This window comes from Bos javanicus, chromosome 12 (genome assembly GCF_032452875.1).
Source record: "Bos javanicus breed banteng chromosome 12, ARS-OSU_banteng_1.0, whole genome shotgun sequence".
In the NCBI taxonomy this organism is placed as follows: Eukaryota; Metazoa; Chordata; class Mammalia; order Artiodactyla; family Bovidae; genus Bos; species Bos javanicus.
Genome location: NC_083879.1, coordinates 58629531 through 58638542, shown reverse-complemented (window position 1 = coordinate 58638542; position 9012 = coordinate 58629531). Strand labels below are relative to the sequence as shown.

At 36.0% G+C, this 9012-nt stretch overlaps 1 pseudogene; it reads right to left on the bottom strand.

Moving 5' to 3' along the window:
• Positions 1 to 1533: 1533 nt before the first annotated feature.
• LOC133258513 (nucleosome assembly protein 1-like 1) lies at positions 1534 to 2782 on the bottom strand (annotated as a pseudogene).
• Between the last annotated feature and the right edge of the window lie 6230 nt (positions 2783 to 9012).

Sequence of the window (9012 nt, the reverse complement as noted above, 5' to 3'; positions counted from 1 at the left end):
ATATATACACACCACATCTTCTTTATCCATTTATCTGTCAATGTACATTTAAGTTGTTTCCATATCTTGGCTACTGTGAATAGTGATTCTATAAATATTGAGATGCAAGTATCTTTTTGAATTATAGTTTTGTCCAGATCTGTGCCTATGAGTGTGATTTCTAGCTCATATAGTAACTCTAGTTTTCTGAGGAACCTCCATACTCTTTTCCATAGTGGCTGTAGCAACTTACATTCCCACCAACAGTGTAGGAGAGAGTTCCTTTTCTCCATATCCTTTCCAGAATGTTATTTGTATACTTTTTAATGATAGTCATTCTGATTAGTGTGAGGTGGCACTTCATTGCAATTTTGATTTGCATTTCTTTAGTAATTAGTGATGTTGAACATCTTTTCATGTGCCTATTGGCCATCTGTATGTTTTATTTGGAGATAAGACCATTTAGATCTTCTGCCCATTTTTTGATTGGGTTGCTTTTTGTTGTTGAGTTATATGAGCTATTTATATATTTTGGAAATTAAGCCCTGTGAGTTGCATTGTTTGCAAATATATTCTGCCACTCTGTGGGTTGTCTTTTCATTTTGTTTATGGTTTCCTTTGCTGTGTAAAAGGTTGTAATTTTGATTAGGTATCATTTGTTTATTTTTGTTCTTCTTTCTGTTGCTTTGGGACACTGTCCTAAGAAAACATTGATATGTTTTTGTCAGAGAATGGTTTGCCTATGATCTCTTCTGGGAGTTTTATGGTCATGTCTTATGTTTAACTCTTTAAGCCATTTTGAATTTTTTTTTTTTGTACATGGTGTAAAGATATGTTCTAACTTCATTGATTTACATGTGCCTGTCCAACTTTCCCAGCCTCACTTGCTGAAGAGAATAATTGTATATTTTAGATGCATATCATATATTCTTCAGTCATACAAATTCCCTTATTATAAATACAGTAGTAAAAATATATATATTTTTCCTGTTAGATTATTTTACCGGAGAAGGCAATGGCACCCCACTCCAGTGCTCTTGCCTGGAAAATCCCATGGATGGAGGAGCCTGGTAGGCTGCAGTCCATGGGGTCGCTAAGAGTCAGACACAACTGAGTGACTTCATTTTCACTTTTCCCTTTCATGCATTGGAGAAGGAAATGGCAACCCACTCCAGTGTTCTTGCCTGGAGAATCCCAGGGACAGGGGAGCCTGATGGGCTGCCGTCTATGGGGTCCCACAGAGTCGGACACAACTGAAGCGACTTAGCAGCAGCAGCAGCAGATTATTTTACACAGAATAAAATCTAGTTTTAGAATCAATAGGTAAATGGAATTGAACATTTTTATGACATGGTTTTAGGTTATAACTAATGTTAATTTCAGAAAATTTAAAGATACAAAGAAGCATAGGGTATGAAAAAAAATCTTAATGTAGTAACTTAACAGTTTAGTGTATTTTTGTTTTATTATGTAATGCTAATAAATGTTTAATATCCCTTTATCTTAAAATTTTGAACAAAATTTCTTAATACTTCATAAATATCATTTTTTAAATTATATGACATTTTTATTTTTAGGATGCAAAAACAAAAATGAGCAAACAAACAAACAACAAAAAACTTGAAATAGGCTTGTCAAATGATGTAAATTCATCCTTTCCATGGAAGCAGAAGGTAGATCAATGCAGGTTATCCTCAGGCCTCATACATCCTGCTTCACTGCTGCTTGCACTCTGCTGGGTTTTGATCCTTCTTTGGGTCATAATCTGGATCATTTTCCTCATCTCCTTCTTCTTCCCCTTCCTCATCCGTTTCTTCACCTTCTTCATCATAATCATCATCGTTGTCTTCAATAGCTTCTCCAGTAAAGTATAACACTGATCTTGGGATTATACGCTCACGTAAAAAGTGACCAATTTCAAAGTCTGCAGCGAGGATAGCTTCAGAATCATCATCCAGATCTCCACTCTCAGGAACTTCAGGAGGGGCAAAAAAATTAAAGAAAGAGTCATTAGAAACTGTTTTGGTCACAGTACGAACTGTCCCACATCCCTTGTGTTTCTGCTGCTTCTTTAGTGACATTCTTGCCTTTTTTCCAATCTATCTGGCACCCTGTACAACCCATAATTTCTGGTCCATCAAAAGAAAAGGGATCAGAATCATCTGGTTCTGACCTCATCCTATATGTCTTTGTCAACACTTCATTTGTGAAATATTCATTGGGTTCAAAGTGAAATTCTAAGACAAAACTCATAGCTGACCAGCATCTGAGAACTTCACTTTAATATCTTTCAAGTGCTTCAGAATAGGCTCATCACGTTCCTGAACCATATCACTGAGCAAGTCAACATTCTTAAAAACGGTCAACCAAAACTCAGGAATTCCCTTGGGATCTTCTTTTTCTTCATCCTTTTTCTCATCTTCAATCTTGGTCTTTTCTTTTAGCTCCTCCGAAATTTCATCTTCCTCATCTGGTTTCCATTCACACTCTTCTTCTGTAGGTTCATAAATGGCATTAATGATCTCAAATTGCTTATCAAACAGAGGCTGATAAAGAACAGCATACTTTCTTTCAAGATCATGAACTTCCTCATAGAATTTGGCTTCTATCTGTGCACATTTAACTTGAAGGTTTTTGAGAGCATTCACTCGTCTTTTAACTACCCTAGGCAAGTTGTCAATGTCTGCCATGTTGTACAAATGCCAAATATCGGTGGCGAGCGCGGGGAGCTGAGCGGCCGGAGCTGCGCAGGCAGTGACTCAGGGCGGCGGCGGGAGGAGCAGGAGGCGGCGCCGCGAGCAGATGGCGCTAAAAAAGCATAAATATCATTTTAATAATAGTAATTGGAGGAAGCACTTATGTTTCTATTATGTCTAATATATCCCATGTGGTAAAATCCATGTTTTATTTTGATCAAGTGTTTAATGTAAGAAGACAATGTATTTTTATATCTTTTAGAAAGAAGTTCAAAAATTCATTATACCTCATTTTGGGTAAGATTTTTTAAAACAAGCACTCTGATTCCAATAATTTAATTAACTTTAACATGCACAAATGCATGACATTGATGTCTTACACCTGTATAACTACCACGTTCTTCAGGAAACAGAACACCAAGTCTCTAAAAGCACTTTGATGCTGCATTCCAGGCATCAGCCATTAGCATAACTTCCAGTACCATATATTACTTTCATTTGTTTTTGAGGGCATGCATGTTCAGTCATGTCTAACTCTTTGTGATCTCATGGACTATAGCCTACCATGCCTGTCTGTCCATGAAATTTTCAAGCCAAGAATACTGGAGTGGGTTACCATTTCCTCCTCCAGGGGATCTTCCCGACCCAGGATCACACCTGTGTCTCCTGCATTGGCAGGCGGATTCTTTACCACTTGTACCACCTAGGAAGCCCCTCATTTTGGGGGGGAGCTTTATCTAAATGGAATCATATAACATGTTTTTATATGATAACATTTTTTGTGTGAAATTTATACATCATTTTCCAGGAAGCAGTAGTTGGTTCCTTTTCAATGGTGTTTGCTACACATGAATATCTATATCAAAGTTTTAGTTTTAAATATTTTCTCCCAATAACTAATGGTTCATAAGAAGTGCATGCACAAACTATGTAACTAACTTTTTAAACAACTAGGAACCAAGTAAAGCTTTAATTGAGCTTCGCAGGTGACCTAGTGGTAAAGAATCCTCTTGCTGATGTGGGTTTGATACATGGTTCAGGAAGATCCCCTGGAGTAGGAAATGGAAACCTGCTCCAATATTCTTGCCTGGAAAATTCCATGGACAGAGAAGCCTGGCGGTCTACAGTCCATGGGACTGCAAAGTCAGACATAACTGAGCCCTGCCGCCATACACAAAGCTTTAACTAACTGAAATGAATATTGAATGAAAAACCAACTGATTTTGTATTATGCTTATATAGTCTATACAAACCATTAGATTATTCAATGAGCATACTAAATCTTTAAGAATGACAATATTTTATATTACAAGGTTATGTATTTTAAAAAACAAATTGAAAGAAGTATCAGTTTTGCTTCCAAGTCATGAACACCCACTTTCCAACTTCAATACAATGGTGGAAAATGTTAAATGACTTGATCAAGATCTATTATTTCAAATATTTATATGTCTAGTTATGGGAAAAAAATCACTTACTCTTAGGTATTGCCTTAAATAGTAAATAATTCTGAATGTAATAAGCATTTTAAAGTTAGCCAAACATTGATACCTGGTGGCAATTAACTGAGTTAGTGGACAGGATGCTGATAATTTGTAAAGTACAATAGTAATGTTTGTATGTGCTTTATGCTAAAGCAGAAATGTAATGACATTTATGCAAATACTAAAAGATGAATTGATAGGTGCTTCCTCAATAGCTCTGGTCAGGAATGTGCCTATAGTTGTGACTGTTGTCTACCCAGCTTCCATGCCAAACCTTTTCCTCTTGTGAGCAATTATCTGATCACCCATGTTGTCCTGCATCTCAAAAGATGCAATGACACTACTCAAATATTACATATAATAAACATTTTGCACATAATTATAGAATGTCAGGCAGTTCAGTCACTCAGTCATGTCTGACTCTTTGCAACCCCATATGCTGCAGCACGCCAGGCTTCCCTACCCATCACCAACTCCAGGAGTTTGCTCAAACTCATGTCCATCAAGTCGTTGATGCCATTCAACCATCTCATCCTCTGCTGTCCCCTTTGCCTCCTGCCTTCAATCTTCTCCAGCATCAGGGTCTTTTCCAACAGTCAGTTCTTCACATCAGGCGGCCAAAGTATTGGAGCTTCAGCTTCAGAATCAGTCCTTCCAATGCATATTCAGGACTGATTTCCTTTAGGATCAACTGGATTGATCTCCTTGCAGTCCAAGAGACTCTCAAGAGTCTTTTCCAATACCACAGTTCCACAGTTCAAAAGCATCAATTTCTCAGCATTCAGCCTTCTTTATGGTCTAACTCTCACATCCATACATGACTACTGGAAAAACCAGAGCTTTGCCTAGATGGACCTTTGTTGGCAAAGTAATACCTCTGCTTTTCAATATGCTGTCTAGGTTGGTCATAGTGTTTCTTCCAAGGAGCAAGTGACTTTTAATTTCAAGGCTGCAGTCACCATCTGCAGTGATTTTGGAGCTCCTCAAAATAAAATCTCTCACTGTTTCCATTGTTACCTCATCTGCTTGTCATGAAGTGGTGGGACCAAATGCCATGATCTTCATTTTCTGAATGCTGAGTTTTAAGCCAACTTTTTCACTCTCCTGTCACTTTCATCAAGTTCTTCTTCGCTTTCTGCCATAAGGGTGGTGTCATCTGTGTATCTGATGTTATTGATATATCTCCCGACAATCTTGATTCTAGCTTGTGCTTCATCCAGCCTGGCATTTCTCATGAGGCATTTTGCATATAAGTTAAATAAGCAGAGTGACAGTTTACAGCTTTGACATACTCATTTCTGAATTTGGAACCAGTCTCTTGTTCCATGTCTGGTTCTAACTGTTGCTTCTTGACCTGCATACAGATTTCTCAGGTGGCAGGTCAGGTGGTCTGGTATTCCCATCTCTTGAAGAATTTTCCACAGTTTGTTATGATCCACACAAAGGCTTTGGTGTAGTCAGTAAAGCAGATGTTTTCCTGGAACTCTTTAGCTTTTTCAATGATCCAACAGATGTTGGCAGTTTGAACTCTGGTTCTTCTGCTTTTTCTAAATCCAGCTTGAACATATGGAAGTTCATGATTCATGTACTGTTGAAGCCTAGCTTGGAGAATTTTGAGCTTTACTTTGCTAGAGTTACACATTATAGAATGTGTGCAACTTCAAAAAGAAGTATTCTTGATGTATAAAAATCAGTATTCTTGACATCATATTACCTAGAGAATTCATATCACACTCTCTCTGAGATTCTTTTAACAACAGAACCAGCTCTAAATGATGTGGAATTTTCTTGAGATTGGACTATAAAGGTTGTGAGCATATGAGGAATATCATATCCATTTCTGAAGTTCAAGTTCATTGTGTATTAAATGAGAATTTCTAAGATAAAGTAAGCTGGAAAAGAAATGACCAAACATGAAAGAAAGCAAAAATAATGCTAATAACAAAATAAAATAATCTTTTCATTTTAGGTAGCCATGTTTTGAGAATAATAAACAAGTTTATTCAACTGAATAGAAGATTAAAAAAAAGAATATTTTAATTGAAACTATAAAATGATGTTTAAAACCATTTGGCTGCAAAATGGAAATTAAAAGACTATATAAATATTATCCAACAAAAAATTAGTATAACAGTATTTGAAATTCCAATACTGTTTAAATATTAAAATGTATGCTATATATGGGCTTTCCTGATGGCTCAGTGGTAAACAACCCACCTGCCAATGCAGGAGTTGTGGGTTCCATCCCTAAGTCAGGAAGATCCCCTTTAGAAGAAAATGGAAACCCACTCCAGTATTCCTGCTTGGGAAATCCCATGGACAGAGGAATCTGGTGGGCTACAATCCATAACCTGGTGTGTAGTAAAAGAATTGGACATGACTTAGCTACTAAACTAAAACAAACAATGCCTATATATATATTTTTTTTTTCTGTATTTTTACAAAATTTTGTTTGAGGGAATTATACTAATGTAATTTGACTATGGTCTACCAAAAATTGTTAAGGAACTCCAGGACTTATTTTACGTTAATTTAAGAAGTGCTCTTTGAGGTAAGTCATTAAAGGTATTGATGTCTTGGCCCATCTCGGTATGGATGACTGCTCTACCATCAGTGATAACTCTTTCACATGTAGTTCCTTCCTAGTTGACTAAGGAAACAAAGGATGAGAAACAAGGGGTTGGATACAGAAAAGGAAATAAACTCGGGAATACTTTTCCACTCTCCATTTCAGTTGCTTTCTTTGTGCAAAAGTTTCCCCCTGTAGATGTAAGCTTGAGGATACAGGAGACAAAAATCAGTTACAGAACAATAAAAATTGTTAGAATATTTGACTACCTTTGATGTATATTAGTTGGGCTTATTATTTACACTTGCTATAAATATAGGCATTGCTGTTCTAAGTTTCAGTTTCCTTCAATAAAAGATACGAATCTTGACAAACTGCTTTGAGTTAAATTGGGAGAGAAATAGTTTGTAATAACATGTTCTCTAGGTTTAGCTCCACTCCATGAAGTTCATTAAAATTTTAGTCCTCTTTTTCTCCTTCTCTTACTCTCTCACTTTTTTTGTACCTCTCTTTCTTATGATGGTGTAAAAAGACTAATTCATTTGACTAAAAATTAGGCAGTCAGTTTAGATATAGACTGAGTATCATTAACATCCAATAAATACATTCTCTGCTCTTCATTTTATCCATAAAATAAACCCTAGCACAATCTAGAGTAAGTCACTGTCTCCATTATTGTATCAAATCGCAGCAATAAACTAGCTGTGAAGGGAAAGTGTTAGTGGCTCAGTCATGTCTGACTCTTTGTGACCCCATGGAGGGTAAGCCCACCAGGCTCCTCTGTCCGTGGTATTTCCCAGGCAAGAATACTGGAGTGGGCTGCCAGTTCCTTCTCTAGGGGATCTTCCTGACCCCGTGATCAAATCCAGGTCTCCTGCATTGTGGGCAGACTCTTTACCGTTTGAGCCACCAGGGAAACCCAACTAGCTATGAAATAAATGACAAATACCATTTCATTTCCAGAGATGCTTTTTCAATGATTTTTTTTTGGGTGCAACTTAAGGACATATAGTTTCCTAAATATTTATAAGATAGCTTAGGTTGGGATTATTTAAGTTCTGATCTTGTTTTCTGTTGTAATGCAAAATCTGATACTTGTATCTTTATCTTAGTATCAAAATCTTGTTAGCATTCTTTAACCTGGAATGGCTTCTGTATAACAAACACATTAAAAGTAATGTCTTTCTAATGGTAGTGTACACAGAAAATGAAAAAATTCTGAGTATCAGAGTGTATTTAAATGCTTGATTAAAGAAACATACCATGATAGAATATGTCCTTAATGTCCTAAGAAAAATAATGGAAGAATGTTAAAAACAAGCATTAAACCTGTTAATAATTACACAGATTACAAGGAAGATGTAGTGTGATGTTTTTAAACCCTAGGGGGAATGTCTTATTTATAAAACATTAAGCACTGAATTTCACCATTTTCAAGCTATATTGAGAGGATACACATCAATATCTAGAATCCATATGTATAACAAGTCTGTGGTTCCAAAACAGGAGTGTATTTGCAATGTCATACATTTCCTTCTGGAAAAGATGCCTTTTTACCTTTAAATTTGATGAATACATTTCACATAAAACTACCATCATTCTCATTAATGGATGGCTTGTTAAACAGCAATATTGTCCCTTTCACAAGAAATAACGGTAACATGGCTTATCACACTACTTCAACTGAGGTAAATGGCTTTAAGGTTACCCTGCTGTGTAAATATGTTCCACCCATGGTTTTTCACGCTGCTTTGTGTCACTGTGCTAGAGGAAGGTCTTGTGTATCCAAACAACTTTGTAGGTAATAGATGACTCAAGCATAATAATTTAACAACTGGGTGATTTAAAATATGTCACTTAGTAAGTGGTTACAGAATAGCTCTGCAGTCTTGTTTGAAAATCAAATTTTATGAAGTATACTTTAGAAATATTTGCCCCATTTGGATGTAGAGAAAACATTTTTTTGTAGTTTTTATGTTTCTTATTTTTTCACAGGTATGTGTTATCAGTTGTTTGGTATGGTGGAATTTATTGAAACAGATATTTTAATTTCATTACATGTAACTTAATGTGCAATGCCATTAAATGTTATACAGCTAAACTGTGATTTTAGGAAAGTTTAACTGCTTTATTGTTCAGGCTTTTTGTTTTTTTTTTATGATTATGAGTTGTATGTATGGTAAAATGATTACCTGATATTGTAAGTAAGCAGAACTTTTAAAGCTGAGTTAGAATGTTGTATTAGTTTCTCGTATACAACAAAGTGACTCAGTTTTATATATAC